Source organism: Squalius cephalus, assembly GCF_949319135.1.
Source record: "Squalius cephalus genome assembly, chromosome: 13".
NCBI classification, from domain to species: Eukaryota; Metazoa; Chordata; class Actinopteri; order Cypriniformes; family Leuciscidae; genus Squalius; species Squalius cephalus.
In genome coordinates, this window is record NC_137134.1 from 17,016,051 (window position 1) to 17,033,731 (window position 17,681).

A 17,681-nucleotide genomic window follows, 5' to 3' on the forward strand; every position below is an offset into this window, starting at 1 on the left:
ATACCATTATTTTTTGGACATGTTTTGTTTTTTGGTACTGTGGAGTGCCATGTAAACATAAATTACCATAAATGACAGCCATTTTGTTTTGTTTTGTTTAGTTGGATACGGTAACCTGTAATACCATTATTTTTTTAACATGTTTGTTTTGTGGTACTGTAGAGTACCATTTGAACATCACTTACCATAAATGACAGTCGTTTTGTTTTGTTTTGTTTTGTTTTGTTTTGTTTTGTTGGAGACGGTAACATGCAAATACCATTATTATTTGGAAGTTTTGTTTTGTGGTACTGTGGAGTTCCATGTAAACATCAATTACCAAAAATGACAGCCATTTTGTTTTCTTTGATACGGTAACATGCAAATACCATTATTTTTTGGACACGTTTTATTTTTTGGTACTGTGGAGCGCCATGTAAACATAAATTACCATAAATGACAGCCATTTTGTTTTGTTTTGTTTAGTTGGATACGGTAACCTGTAAATACCATTATTTTTTGGACATGTTTTGTTTTGTGGTACTGTGTAGTGCCATGTAATCATCAATTTCCATAAAATTGTTTTGTTTTGTTTTATTTTATTTGATATGGTAACATGCAAATACCATTATTCTTTGGACATATTTTGTTTTGTGGTACTGTGGAGCGCCATGTAAACATCAATTTCACATTTGTTCTATTCTGATCTGTTTTGGTGTGGTTTTCATGGTAACATGGCATACCATTATTTTATAGACATATGTGTACATTTTTGTGGTCATATGTGATAAATTGGTTACAATTCAAAGGTTATTCATTATGAATAATAATACTAATTATTAATAATAATAATTATAATTATTATATTGCATAAGATGGCCAAGTATGATGTAAAGATGTGTGTTTTGCCATAGTGAAATCATTTGTGTTATGTTGTGGCCCTTACAGCCTGTATACAAGACCTTTTCAATTGAGCGTGGCTCACAGGACATCACGGCAGTAAATGATACATGTGCTGGACTAATTCATGATTGTATGTGTAGTGAATGGGTGTGCCTGGCAGGGCCACTGTCCCAAATAACTGTGACGCTCTATTGCATGGCTCATTGTTGCGCGATAACACAGCGCCGGGATAACAGACGCCCCCACCCCCTGGAACACCAATCAGATTCCACCTTTCCAGCATATAATTCCCCATGTAGGGGCCATTTATGAGGCATTATGGGAGCACTTTAAAATCTCATTAGACGGGACAGCTGCACTTCGATACTGCATGCTGCTTTAGTCATTTCTATTATTGCTGCTGGGGATAGCACTACCCCCTCTGTTTTGAGATGAGCCCCATTTTGGAAGCTTAAATGGAGCTAATTGTAAACTAAGTCAGTGGCGTCTTTGCAGGCGTCATGATGCATAGTAAAAACTGTAATGCTGCAGGCAGAAACAAGGCAGTAAAAAATGATTTATCTGAAGTGTTTGTGTACGTACAGTGAGCAAGGGGTCTTGTAATGTAACATGCAAAGAGATCGAAAAATATATTTCTAAATTCATCAGCAACATGGTTTCTTTGAATAATTAGCATAAATATTATGAATCAAGCTCTCGTCAACTCACTGGTGGTTTCATAATCTAATATTAACACATTTGCTATCCACAATTAAGTAAGAAACTTGGCAAAATAACAAATATAATACATATTTTTGTATTTCTCTTGAGCCTGAAATGTTTGTTTTTTTTGTTTATAAGATCTTGATAATAATCTAAATTGCATTGTAATAACTGCAAATATGTAATTGTTAGGCTCGTTAGGCTTGATCTGACCCTTCAGTGGTTATTTTTTTTTATTTTAGTACATTTTTAGTTTAGCTGACAAGTCATTTTTAAAGTATGACAGACAACACCTAAAATGATAAAGTCATGAAATGCACTAAGCAAGCACAAAAATGTATTGTATAATATATATATATATATATATATATATATATATATATATATATATATTTTTTTTTTTTTTATTTTTTTTTTATAATTTGTAAAAATTTGTAATAATATAATTAACATAACTCAACATTTGTATTTTTATTTTTATTAAAACAGGATCATTTAACTGACTGTCATTTTAGATGTCCTGCCTCACACACACCACTTATTTACTTTATAATAATAGCGCAGTGCCATTAAATATGTGATCAATAGCAAGACATCATCTGACATCATCTTCAGTCTTCAGAGGAACAATTAAAACTTGGTAAGTTCTAATTTAACATTAATATGTTGTTTTGTCATGCTGATGCTTGACAAGATTTGCCATTGCCAAGTAAAATAAACAGTGTTTTTGAAATAGAAAAGCCATAGGCTATCGTTGCTAATGCTAATGATAGGTCTGGATAGTAAAATAAATGAATCGAGATTGAATCAAGATCGGTCAAATTTCCCACTCCAAGCTGAACTCAAAAGTTGGCAGTATGGTTTATGATGAGATAGAAGAAGTATGGTGAATATAGGGCTATATATTTTTCATAAGTATATTTTTAGAATTTAAGTCTGCGGTTGCATTTCTAAAATAACGTTAGTTGGCTAACTTTGTTACTTTAACGTCAAAATAGCAACAGGCTAACGGCCCTCTGTTCTGGGAATGACTTTAAAATATCCATATTTAGTGTTTACTTAATACTTGAAAATAAAAATATATTGCTTTTACACAGGGTTGAAGGAACGTTGCCTGTGTTGTATAAAGGTTTAGTGTAGAACAAACCCTGTGAGAGTGCTGTCGTTGCGTTAGCTTCAGACGGAGGTGAGCACACTGGCGTTCTCTGTTCACACCTGATATTTTTGGAGCTCTCTTGTTCCAAATCGTGAGGGGAAAAAGACGGAGAGAAAAAAAAAATTGTCAATGTTTATGTGGAAAGCTCAGCGCTCAGATTCTCCTGCCATCTGAAGCCAGTGAGAGAGAAGAATTTGGCGGAGAGTATTTTTAAACCCCAGAGAAACCTCAAAGGCTGTACTTAGAGGGGGTCAGCCGAGGCAAGATGGAGGCGCGCCATACAAAAACCTCCCAGGCAGATGAGCCTTTCAGAGCCCTTCTGCTACTGTCACAGTCAGGCCTACCTGTGAACACACTCTTCTGTTTTTATACTAAGGACAAAGGGGGAAAAGTACTGGAGGAAATGGGATTGTTACATACAAAAACCAAATAATTAGTAGACTTTTAGAACTGCACCACAATTTCTACTTGTATCACACAGACTCCTTGAAAGACCTCATGTAACAGTTATCGGTAATGGTTGTGTTCTTCTTGTTTTTTTTGTTTTTTTTAATTTTTAGCACTATTTCTAGATAAACAGGCCCAGGTCACTCTTTTTTTTTTTAAAGAACAATTTTGTTTAGATGTACTTTTCCCAGTGGCAGATTTAGTCAGGCGGGTTTGATTTAAGCTCAAAGGGCGCCATGTATGTAATAAGGATTATCTGAGTGAGGAGATATACTGTGATCGCTGCTGCAGCGTGAGACACGTTTAGGATATTGGAGCAGACGTTCTCATAACGTCACATCAGATCATTCCCCTCTCACGCTCAGACTTGAGGAAGACAGAGAGAGAGAGAGAGAGAGAGGAGTGAGACGACATGCTGTGTGAGAGAAGCTACAATTTTTTTTAACAGCTATTTTCATGCTTTCAATCAAAATTTACCCTATTTACTTTCATTATACACATTCTTGGTCTTATTCATGATGATTAACATTCAGATTCATGCACATACAAATTTATTGTAATAGGGCATATTGATATACATTTCCTGATACAATTCTGATTCACAAGCTCTTGATTCGATTTTGATTCATTCCAGTTACAATGTCCATTTATTTACATATGAAAGAAATTACCCTCCTCTCATACAGGGAAAATACTATAACAAAGTTGAGTAACTTACCGTTTTTTTTTTTGTTGTTGTTGCTTCAAACAAAGCCAAAGAAGAAAAATCTCTCTCTCTCTCTCTCTCTCTCTCTCTCCCTCTCCCTTTAATTCCTGAATGAATCAGTGTTATTTGTTGCCAGCTGGTATCTTGATGTTGCTTCATTACCAACTCTGGGAAATGCAGTGAGTTCGTTCAGTGAAGGATTTGTCAAACTTATCCAAATGGTAACTACTGAGTTTGTGGGTCTTTTTGAATGATTTATTAAAAGTAACCAGTTTGAAAATGTTTTCATGAATTCAACCAGCTGGTTGCGTGGTATGTTTTTAAAGCTACACTGTGTAACTTTTTTAGTTGATTCTTAGCAAAAAACACTTAGTTCTTTCAAAAATATATGTGCTCATTAATGTATATTTACTTCTTTCAAGTAATAAAGTAGGCTATTCTCTTAAGTTTATAATCTGCCATTGAAAGTACATACGGGTGAGGGGTTCGAATGCCGGTCGCCATGTTGCCCCTCCATCTTGAAACTACATTATCCAAAGAGGGACATGCCTGTAAATTCAAGCTTCGCCTTTTGCGTTTTTCACTCAGTGACACCGTGACGAATGCGAGGGGGAGATTACTCGCGAGCGCCGGCAGATTTGAAAGATAGTGTGGTGTGTGTGTGTGTGTACTCACATTTGAAAGAGAGAATTAAAACGTCAACGCGACAGACAAATCAGCAAGACCATAGTCAATATTGGAGTAAGTTAACTTTTCCCAGATGGAAAGAGCTCATGAGGAGAAAAGATTTTAAAACGGACGCCAAGGTTGCCTGCTTTCTTCTCGACAGGTAATTCAGCCTGTTGTAATTCATTTGTGTAAATTCGAAGTTTTATAGTTGCTTGTCTAACCATAGCATGGTTGTGCATAACGTCAGAACGACCTCTAGTATAACTTCATCCTCACATCAATGGTGAAAAAGTATTGTTTACCTTGTAACATAAATCTGTGCCGCGACGGATCACAGGTGATGAATAGTTTTAAAGGCGCAATTTTTTAAGATATATATAAAAAAAAGGACACTGTAAATTTTAGTTATTTTTAATTGCTTTTACTTTGTACACATTGTAACGTTAGCCTAATCTGATTATGCTGGGATAGCCGATTCCAAGGGTGACGTTTACCTCCTGACATCTGTCCTGTAGTTTTATTCATTTTAGACGTATTGTTTATTATTGTCATGGACGAAGTCGATAACTGGAAGCCATGTTAATCTTGGAATAATACGGCCACCGTAGGAATTAAAACGCCCTCGGAATTGAGAGGAACAGAAACTAATATTCACTGGGTAGTCATATACAATTTCACCGCTAGATGGGGGTAAAAATCACACAGTGTAGCTTTAACTCTTTCCCAGCCAGCGTTTTTGAAAAAAGTTGCGAGCCACGACCAGCATTTTTGATAATTTTCACAAAAGTTTTATGGCCCCCAGAATATTTTGTTGTATGAATATCTGAGTATGCTATATATCAAAAGAAATAACAGACCCTCTGCTTTTAAACAAACAAAAAAAAGTTGTATTTTAGCTTCATACATTTAATGCGGGTAAGTTTCATTAAAAAAAATTTTTTGAAAAAAAACAAACATTTTGAGCAAAAAGCTGAGAAAATCGCATTTTTGTCAAAAGCCCTATTCGCACTGGATTACTATTATCTGGGGACCTCGTGTGATTTAGTAATTACCCCCCCCCCCCCCACATCTGAATTTCGTGTGGCGCATTCGCACGGGATAAGCGAAGCCTGTGATTTTACTAGAATTTACTGACTTATCTCCCGGATATGATGTCAATAGGCTATTGCTTGGAAATGTCTTATCGTTATTATAGGTCTAGCTGTATGATATATCATAAACAGAATAATGTTCTTTACCGCATGCTGCTATACATATCATCCATCTCCATCTAATCATTCTTTTTGTTTTTGCTCTTCTGATGGTTTTCAGCTTTCTCTTTCTGCAAATTGTATAGTTGTATCGTATCATGGTGTATATAGCGATATGACCTAGCACCCAAAACACTAACGCAGCCTCCATTCTTCGCGAAAGATGGATAAAAAAGCGCACAGGAAACAAAAACCTTGAAAAAATAATAAACGACCCAGCCAAATCACAGAGATGCCGATTCGCATGGGACTAATATTATCACAGGACCTCGGTGTTCGGCGAAATATGGTAGGTCATTTGCGGGGGAATCTTTTTAACGGTGCTCAAAATGCTAGAGGGAAATGCTGGTATTGTCACATTTTTTTAAATTTCAGTACCGACTTGGTACCGAAGTCAGTACTGTTGACAACTCTACCCTTAAAGCTTGCACAGTCCTATAGCTTCGCATGGGTCTACATTTCATTAACTAACATTAGGCAGTTTGTTGATGATCGCGTTATTTTACATAATGCATTTGCTTACATATGAGATCACTTGTTTTGCTTCTTCTTCACCTGTGTTTTTTGATGAGGAGGTTCAGTACTCTTTCAGAAGATGCATAATAGCGCCCCTACAGTATAACAGTGAAAAAAACATGCAAAGCCGGAAATTTCCGTCACTGGCAGGGAAAGAGTTAAGAAACCTGTTTCTGAGTCATGTGTTCATGAATCAGACTACAGTTGTTGCATGCTTATTTTTTTGTGATTCACTATAAAGATCCTGATCATGAGTCATTTATTGGCGAATATAGGCCTACTACCACTTTATTAATGGCACACGCCTTATGTTTTATCACATTCAATTCGGACATCAAACGTGGGTAAAATATAATTTATTTTGCAGTTGGGGCCCAGATTGGACAGTGGAGAACACAGGCATTTTTTTAAATAAAATAAAAATTCTTCCTGAAATTTAACTATCCTTCACACTTGTTAAGACTGCAGGTAAATGTGGCCCAAATCTGATTTATTTATTTTTTGCTCACATGTGACTCAGATGTGTTTAATGGCAGTAATCTGATCTTTTCTGATTTGGTCCACTTTAGGACCACATATGGAAGTGGCACAAATCGGAATTGAAAAGATCAGATTCCATGTGGTTTGTGCTGTTCACACTGACATGAGGAAAAACTGATCTGAGTCACACGCGATAAAAAAATCGGATTTGGGCCACATTTAGCTGCAGTCTAAACGTCTTCAGAAATTGTTAACTGACAATATAGGCTATAGCCAAAATGCAAGTTATTTGGGTGAACATTTGGAATTATTTAATTAGTAGGCTATCTGTTTTTAACCATATCTATTTGTTGCTTGCCTTTTAGTCAGAATACCCGATTAGATCTAAAAGAGAACCAAAGCACACCGTTTCAGATGTTCATTAGCCTACTAGATCTTCAAGCTATAAGTGACCCAGATTGCACAGAAATGCATCCATATGTGCCGCGTGCCCACGCATCTGAAAGAACACGAATCTGCATGCTCGACGAGCAGTGACCTGTGACAAGAGCACGTGAACTGTGTCGTCCAGCTGACATTCTTCGCCATATGTTTCTTTTAGGCACGCTAGATGAATTTGTAGCTAACCAAACACCAATTCGCGTAACGTCAACTTCACGAGGGACATTAAAATCCATTAGCGTTTCATTGACTCGCATATAGAGTAGATTCAATTTGGACGCGCGGTGGCTGTGTACATATTGCATAAACATTTTAACGTTCATACAGTAGAGTTTGAATGAGAATGAACTAATGGCTGGGATTTATGATGCCCGCTGATGGCTAACAGTAAGAGTTTTGTTCCATTTACCTGCTTGGAGTATTTTGAATAAAAAGCCAATAATGTGTGTGCTGGGAAACATCCAAGAAATTACATGAAATGACTCTTTCGCTCCAGCGCCTGCACTTCAGCCAAATGAAGTACATTTTTAACATAATGAAAAAGGCCGTTGCATTAAGTCGAGCGGTTTATAGTCTGGGAAACCGATGCTGATTTCGTAATGCATGTTGAGATGACGGTATGCAGATCGGCACACATGATGTGATTGCGATCATAATTACAATCATTAATATGCAGTTCAAACCCACCTAAAGTTGGGACCCCTCGACCAGATTGAGGATACGATGGCTACGCCTTTATTTTGCTTAAATAAATGTTTCCCAGGGCTTCTAAATATGTTTAAATAAGCCAGACCTGAATGCAAATGGCCTGCAATTATGTATGAAAATGCGTGCAGGTTCAGTCAAGTGGAGTCGAGCGGCAGTGGGTAGCATTGTGCATTTGAACAGATTCATTCAGTAGACTTTCAAAAGCAAATGAATTACAATCCAAAGAAAAACAGGTTCAGGGTTTGATTAATGGACTCAAGTGACGCATAAAATACTGGTCAATAGCGTTGGTAAATCTCTGCAGTGTTACCTAATACTCCCAGCACTGGTCAACGTAAACACAGCTGTTTAACACCCTCCTCGCGCGCGCGCGCGCCCGTGAGGTGAGGTCACGTGGGTACCTTTCCCTCCGTTTCCTCTCGTTCATAAATTCCTTTAAAAACGCTAAGTTAGTGGTCCGAGGACGAATGTAATGACAAGTAATTATAAATATATTACCGTAAAACTAATTAGGCAATTATACGCGAATACAAATACGACGATGCGAATGTTACACAGCAGTCAGATTAACGTCAAAGTCGCTGTCAGGCTTGTCAGAGCCTTCAGCTCCGTTTACCACGTCTGGCACTCAAAGCCACGTATAAGTTCGTCTTCTGGACAAATAATTATTCACAGGCATTGAAGAATCTAAAGCAACGTTTGAACAAGTGTCTGTCCTGATAGCCGTGAAGTGCCTCTGGCTCATTCTCATGGAGTAGTAGCTCTCAAAAACTTAATCAGCTATATCAGCTATTTCTGTGTTTAAATAGTTGATGGAGCTTCTAAAAATGAAGAGCTATGAGTTGCTTTTAATATATTCTGGCTGTGCACGATCAGTGAAGGAGAAAATGGCAACCTAATAATGATGCTTTTACATACTAAGTGGGAAAAGCACTATTTTCCTAGTCATACCCCTTTCAAAATCTTCTTAAATTATCTTAAATGAAATGTTTGCATGTTGCTCCAAACCTGTATTTTATTTTGGCTATGGAACACCAAAAGAGTTATTGTGCAAAATGTCTTTGCTGCTCTTTTCCATACAATAATTGGGGACTGGGGCTGATGAGCTCCAAAAACGACAAATATATGTTACTGGATGATTTTTTTCACACAAACTATGACTTCAGAGGACTCATAGTGCATATCATATATTTTTTTATGCTTTTATGGTCCTTTTTTGTCATATTTGGAGCCTGACCGCTCCAGTCCCCATTCACTTTCATTGTTTAGAAAAAAGTGGAAAGGAAATGATCTCCTGCTAAATAACTTTTGTGTTTTACAGAAGAAAGTAAGTCAAAAGGGTTTGTAAAAACATGAGCGTAAGCAATTTTACATTTTGTCTACTTTGTTATTTTCTAGAGCCTGACTGGTCCAGTCCCCATTCACTTTCATTGTATAGAAAAAAAAAATCGAAAAGGAAATGAACTGCAAAAAATAACCCCTTGTGTGTTTCACAGAAGAAAGTAAGTCACAAGGGTTTGTAAAAACATGAGAGTAAGCAATTTCCATTTTTGGGTGTACTATCTCTTTAAGACCACAGTGACTACCCGTTCATAATTCTGGTGGGATGAGTATTAGCAAGTTTACACTTGTTTATGAAGGGAAATTTATTTTCAACCCTCTCTCAGGAGTAAACACAAGACGCAGCAGGCCCTGACGCCAAAAAAGAATATCAAACTAATTCAAATAAACAGCATGCCGTCGAGCAGAGGTCAAGCAGGTTTAGGTCAACTATTGCTGATGTAGACGCAACGTGTGTGTCTGAGGTTGTGTAATTTAATTCATACGTTCTGATGTGAATATACTTGCATTTCTAATCAGATTTTGTGGGAATTATGCCTAGAGATGGCAGCCAAAGTAAAACCGCATATACTTTTACAGCATCACACCAGGAAAACAAATATTGCTATTTCATTTTAGTTGGTTGTTTTTAGGTCATTCGCAATGTTGACAGCATGCATTAATGTTATGTTGTGATTCTGTATCAAAAAGCAGATGGATTTTTAGAACAAAAAAAAACATTTTAGCAAAAAATACTGGGGTGGTAACATACAGTGATAGTTGTTTATTATATATCCATATAAAAGTTACATGACATGCCAGAACACTTTAATGAAATGAATGAAGTTATTGGGACACTGTATGCGTTGTCAGCTTAGTTTCTTTCAAAAATATTTAAATAATATAATAGAAAATGTCTTTTTTTATTGTTGTTTGTTATTGCACTTCCTCCGTTGGGGTTAAATAGGCTGCGCTGACAGATGAGAACAAAGTTTGAACAGTATTTAGCTGGATACATGACACTAAATTTGCCTTGAATTGAATCAACATTAACTTGAGCTGAACGATGAGCTGCTTATAGCTTATAGTTCATAATTGATGAAGTTTGACACAGTTATTGAACTGAATTGAATCAACACTGATCTAAATTGAGCTGAATAATGACACTATTATGTTCTATAGTGCTACTGAAATTAAATGTGTTGCATAATTGGTTAATTTGACAACATTAACATCGTTGACCCAGGCAACAAGCCATCATGGTGTTACGTTTTACACCATTAACATTTTCTCTCTTTTACAAATATGATATGAATTTCATGCTTTCCAAGTAAAATAGCTTGTTTAATTCTAAATTCCTCAAGCAATGCTTTCTAGAAGCTATGGTCCATTTTTTTTCAGAATGGCAGACTAGGTAAATAATTCGCTGCCAAGTTCCCTGTTTAAACTCTTTCCTTCAGCAAATTTGTCAGTAATGAGAATATTCCTTAGTGTCTCCTGAACCATCAGGAACCCCAGAGGAACGTCGATTAACCTCAGCCACATAATAATTGTATTACTTTGAATTGCCTCGTCAGGAACGGACACAGTGGCTTTTAAGATTATTTCTTCAGAGTCGACAGGTTTGATTTGAAATATGCGTTTAATAGCCAGCGTACTGTAAATAAGTTTCGCTGACCCTCCGAGTGCGATTGAGCTTTGCTAGTCTTGTTGCATCACTCATATTTTGGTAATATTAACTGCTTCCCAGTCTATTAAAACAAAGAAAGGATTACAAATTGACACCAGATATAAAACGATGTGACCCCGTGTACAGCATACGCGTCTCTGATGTGCCGTAGCTACAGGGCTCTCCGGAGACTTGTTCCAAGTTATTTATGATTCAGGAATTAATCTCACTTAGCGCAAGCTCCCGAAGAAGTGATGGTCTTGAAAAGCGGAGAGGGGGAGGGCTGCGGCAGGGGTAGGGAAGAGGCTGAAATGCGATTCAAGACTTATTTAAATCCCCCTCGTAGATTAGAAACCAGTTTGACAACCCTTTCACCACTTGTGATATCTGAGGGGTTTTTTATGCCACGGCAAAAAGGAGGTAATCCATTCGGAATTTACAAATGATTTGAAGCAGAGCGGGAGACAAACTGTGCCGGCTGTTTCCGGCGAAATATTTCCATATTAGCGATAATTTGTCAACAGAAATGCAAATAAGGGCTGCATTTGAGCCATTGTACAGCTGAATGCCATATTTTCCCATTGTTGGGGCTGAATCGGCCAAGGCTTTTCTTCCTGGGGCTCATCAACATTTCAAAAATGGATTATTATTTATGGCTGGGGATATATCATTGGCATATCGTAGAAGTAAATAAGGAAATATTGTGTTGTCGTGAAATAATATATAGGGAAATGTATGGCTCGTCTAAATGAGCCGTAATGGATGGATTGTAGTGGCGGAGGCTCAGCTGGGCAGGATTTCTGCTTGAAATTGTGTCTGCACAGACCTTATGTAAGAAGATATAAACATTTATTTTATTACAAAATGCCCCTAGGTATTCTGTTCATCTGTGCAAGAAATAAAAAGACTTCACGAGAACCCCAATTAAATACAAGGTATCAAATCTAATTAATTTCACCATTTCATCATGAACTGATTTTGCATCTTTGATTGCTCATTACGAAAACAGCAACGAAGCTTCATGAGCTTATTAATTAAATCATCATCAATCTTGCTACGGTACGTTTGAGCCATAAGCACAATCCAATTAGATCATTATAATATGTTTGTTTGATGGTTGGTTGGTTGATTGTCCATTCCAGAGACTACGCAAATATATGACATTTATATATTTTCATGTATTCTCATTTTCAAGATTTTTTTTTTTTTCATAAGCTTTGTCTTATGAGAAAATATTGAGCAAATATTGAATGCGCATTTGGTCGTCTCTCATGGGCTCTTTTGGACGTTCGACAACAGCGTTTTGGGGGCCTGAAATCACACATTTTTGAAAACGGGATTCAAAGTGCAAGTTTTGGAAAACGATATCATTATTGTCTCTGTGTAAACTACGAAAACGGTGACGTCATGCGCATGCGTATTACGTGTTCAGTCTTTAGGCTCATAGTGTTTCTTTATACAGTGACATCGCCATCTACTGGCCTGGCAGGAATAATACAGCGTTTTAATGTGTATACGTCTCTGAGTTTGCACATTTTTTTGTCCATTTTCCCAAAAGAGAGACAACTACTTATAATGCGTATATCTGCTAAAACGAAATTGTCAAAGGAAAATCAAGGTAATACATTTTTTTTTAATGTTAGTCAATCTGTAAATTATGCAAAACATGTTAAAATATGATTTAATTGTCTATTTAGGACACATAAAATGCTAGCTATGAAATTAGATTTAGCCAAGACAAAGGACATTTTATTTCAATAATGCCATTATTATCCCAGAATTTCATTTGCATCCATAACAAACATGGATTTCCTTAAATAAATTTAATAAATAATAAATTTGCAGAATATCATTAGCAGAATACTTTGCAGTATTTTGATATCTGTTGGTATTTGCTAGAATCCATGATGCCATGTATCTGAACAAGATGTCCAGGACCTCCAGCAAAAAAAAAAAAAAAAAAATTGGCCCACAACATTAAAGATCCAGTGGTATATTTAACCGTGGGCATGGGGTACTTTTTATCCTTGTGTGCACCAAACCCATCTGGGTTTGCTGCCAAAAAGCTCTTTTTTAGTTTCATCTGACCACAGAAGCTCATCCCATTTGAAGTTCCAGTCGTGTCTGACAACTGAATATGCTGTTTTTGGATGAGCGAGAACATGTGGGGATGTAGGGGTTGTTTGATTTGTTTTGTTTTTTTTAACGGCTTTTTGACCCCAAGACTCAACTAATCTCTACAATTCTCTGGATCCTTTGGAGAGTCTTTGGCCACTCAAACTTTCCTCCTCACAGTTCATTAAGACAATATAGACACACGTCCTCTTCCTGGCAGATTCGTAACATCTTTAGTTGATTGGAACTTCTTAATTTTTGCCCTAATGGTGGAAATTGGGATTTTCAATGCTTTAGCTATTCTCTTACAGCCACTTTCTATTTTGTGATGCTCAACAATCTTTTGCTGCTCATCAGAACTATATTCTTTGGTTTTGCTCACAATGATGGATGATTAAGGGAATTTGTCCTTTGTGTTTCCTCATATTTATACTTAGAAACAAACAAGTCATAGCTAGACAATTTCATGTTTAGTCACCCTGGTGTGATAAAAAAAAAAAAATTGATTTTGACCCCATTATTGAATGGCGCATTATTGAAATAAAATGTCCAACTCCTGTGACTCATGTGCTGCTGTCACTTTAAGACTAATGCACGGATACAATATACTGTTACACATGCGTTGTCTTTCTCAACTGTTTACGTTCACTTAAAGGAGAACTCCGGTCAATTTTAACATTGAGCTCATTTTTTTGTCAATTTGGAGTGCTTTCAATACAGAGAACAACGACAAAAATCGGTGTTGCCTACACCGTGTTATCCTCTTTTTAAAATTTGCACCCTGTTGACTTCAATGGGGCAATATTTAAACCTGCTTTTAGCCTCTTAACATCCTTGATGTGTCATTACAAGTGCACAGGTCATGTGAGTGATTCCTTCAGAGTGAATACGAGTGAATCTGACTGCAGTAGATGTGAAAGAAATGGATAAAAATGATGTTATTTAAGCCAGCGCAAATACCTGTATTTACATCCTGTTTTCGGTTGAAGTCCAAAGTAGTCGATTGTCGAGTTCACACGCATAGGTTTAGTTAGCTATGATCACGCGCGTGAACTCGGCAATCGACTACTCCTTTCGAGTTCTCCTTTAAGCCATAACCAATTAAGCCAAAACCAACCTTCTTCCAGTAACATTGATTCAAAGTTCTGTGGTTTTTTAAAGTATAATGTTATCGAAACGTTAGCAAAAAAACCAAAAAAACGTTATTTAAACATTGTTCATATAACGTTTTTCTGAAACATTTTAGTTGAACGTTTTTTAATCATTATATATAACTACTTGTTTCAGATGGTTCAGAGAACGCTCAAACGTAACATTCCCATTCTCTTCTGTTCACCAAAAAAACAAACAAACAAACAACTGAGAACATTCATAGATACTGTTCTCAACAATTAATGGGAACGTTAGCAAAGCGTCCTTAGAACATATTTTTGTTAGCTTGGATATACCAGCGAAAGACTCCTTAAGTTAAAAACTACACAGTTTGGCTTTTCCCTGTGTATAACAGCTTTAGAATCATCAGTTATTTGGAGCATAAACGTACCGTGTTCATTTGCGTATATGTGTGTGTGTGTGTTTCACTCTGACTGAGCAAATGTGCTCTTCACAGTCTTCTGTCGGTCACCCTCATCAGCTTGTCTATCACTCTTTTCTTCCTCTCTTTCCCCCCTGGGTGAATGTTGTCGTTCTCATATTGGTTAGATGCCAGCTTCCTCAAACACACATTACATGCCAGCGAGCTTCAGGGACGGCTGCGCCACGCCACAGTGGCCTTAAAAGTGTGCCTTACGTAATTGCCAACTGTCTCGAATCATTAGGGGCAGCCTTTAAAAAATACATGTTTCTGCCGACAGCTGCGTACTCTCGACTTTGCCTGCCTTTCAGATCGGATTTGCTTTAGAGGTTCCACTCAGTTATATTTAACCCAGGGCACAATGAGAGCTCTGGCGGCAAGGACCTCTGCTATCTGTTCCTTTCTCCTTCATGAACGAAACAAAGGGATTGTGGGTATTAGGATGTACTTATTCTCTGAATTTGACCAGGCACGGTGGCGTACTTGTTCGTGGGTCAGTTATCCGAAGCTGGCAAAACTAGCGTTAGCATTAGCGTTCAAGTAACTTGAATGATGGCTGTTGTTTATGCTTAAGTAAATCTGAAGAGATTTCAAAGAGGCCACTCAGCTGTCATATTTTTAGTTATTGTCCTCATGCTTTTTGAATAGGGAGTAGTCATCGTTTATGTAATAATTAAAGCCGGCTGTGTGTTTGTGCGTCTAAGCATGTTCTGTGTAGCATATGAGTGATGAGCACACACTCCGACAGCCATGTCACATCCTGTAAGAATGGGGGCAGTTTAGACGCAGCTGCCCCGCAGACACACTCCCACAAACAACACACGCACACATCTGTGAGCCAAATCGAGCGTGCAAAAATATCTGTTCTACTTTAGTCTTATATTGTTTTCTTTTGTGTGTTTTTTTGACAAAATAGCATAATCATTATTTGGTGGCTTTTACAAATAATCATGGTAACACTTTTCAATACGGTTTAATGTATCAAGCATGAACTAACCATGAGCAATACACTGTATTTGTTCATCTTTGTTAATGTTAATAAAAATCCAGCTGCTTGTTGTCTGTTCATTGTTTGTTCATGTTAGTTCAGTGCATTAACTAATGTTAACAAAGGCAACTTTTGTATTTATTAATGTGTTAGTAAATGTTGAAGTTAAAATGAACAAAGATTAATAAATGCTGTTGAAGTGCAGTTCATTATTAGTTCATGTTAACTATTGTAGTTAACTAATGAAACCTTATTGGAAAGTGTTTCCAGAATTATACTAGCTATAAATAGTATATTTTTATGCCACAACTTAATTTATATTATTTAGGTAATTGTTAATTAATATTAGTAGTTTTATATATAGCATTAAAACATTTGTAGAATTTCTATAAATTATATAAATTGTGTGTGTGTGTGTGTGTGTGTGTGTGTGTGTATAAATTAAAATGTTTAATATGCAATCATATGAAAAAGCATAATTTAATATAAATTGTTAATATATAATAAATGTATATATTTTTTAAATATCTAAATTGTACAAATATAAATATGTTATTTAATTAAATTGTTATTATTATTTAGGTAATTATTAATCATTAATTATCATTGTTAAATAAAGCATTAAAACATTTTGTAAAATTTATCTCAAAAACAGCCTAAAATTATATATATTATATATATAATGCATTTACATTAAATAAAAAAAACTAAAGCATAAATGAATACAAATTATATAAAACAAAATATAAATGTATATTGATTCATTTGTTATTTTAGGTTATTATTAATTATTGTTAAATAAAGCATTCTGTCTGTCTAATTATATATCTCTATATGTATTTGTTTTTGCGTGCATTTAAATTAAGTTATGGTAACTGCAAACTAAAAGTTTTTCTATCAGCACATAGAGATTGTGTTTAACATTCCATTATAGAGATAGTTGTTATATTTCAAGTGGCTCAGACATGTGTCATACCTGTTTGAAGGCTTCATACACCGATGCACACTTTGCTTTAGTTATTTTTGCTTGAAGGCACCTACCACAGGAAGAGGTGCTCAGTCAAATCCGAAGGTCACACAAAAGGGGCCCCGCGTTCCCAGGGTCAGATGATGTCACCAGGCTGAGACAAAGGGAGGTGTTGGGCAGGTGGCGGCCTCGGAGATCTCTGTGTCATTTTCATTCACCACAGGGGCGAACGGTGGCCGTGAGAAAGCAAGGAAGATCAATACCGTTCAGCCCGAGGGGGCCGCAGGCAGCCCCCCAAAAATTATATACACATGTGAGAGGAGCTGCTTTTTTTTTACTATACACAATTTTTAAGATACAGTCCTTTATTTATTTGTTTTTATTTTAAATACATCAACTATATATATATATATATATAGAGAGAGAGAGAGAGAGAGAGAGAATTGTATATCATTGATGATTTTTCCATTAGATGTATTTATTATTTTTCAGCAGCTAGACATGAAACGTTTGCTGCTCGCGGGGGAGTGTGAAAAACATCTGAAATTTTTACGTCACTTTTTTTTGAGTGAGCAGTGGAAAGATTTTTTTTTAAGACACCTGTTTCTAAGTGAAGATCTGTTCTCAGCCTACACACATACACAAAGACGTAAACAAGAAAACAAACTTGCATAGAAACAAGATGATGTCCAAAAAAATTCCACCACATTCTCCCCAAAATTCCTCACATTCCATCCACAAAACTGTTATATTTTTTCCCCATCTTTATTGTTGCATTCTCATAGTGTCATTTTATCTTTGTTTTCGTTTAATAGCCAAAGTATAGGCATATTTATCATTTGCTCAACAGCTGAAAACAAAAAAAGAACCATAATTGACCATTAATCTGTTTGCGATTCATCTTTCTGCCACTGCACCTTCCATGTTTTGACAATGGCTGAACAATTGTCATGCTAAAAAGGTCTCTACATATGAAAATAGCATCTAATTATGGGTGAGGGGCCTCGGATGCATCATAATGACAGAACGCCTCCCTGTAGCAAAGGGCTAGTTTTATAGCGACCGGGTCGTAGCGCTATTAGCCCTTGTACG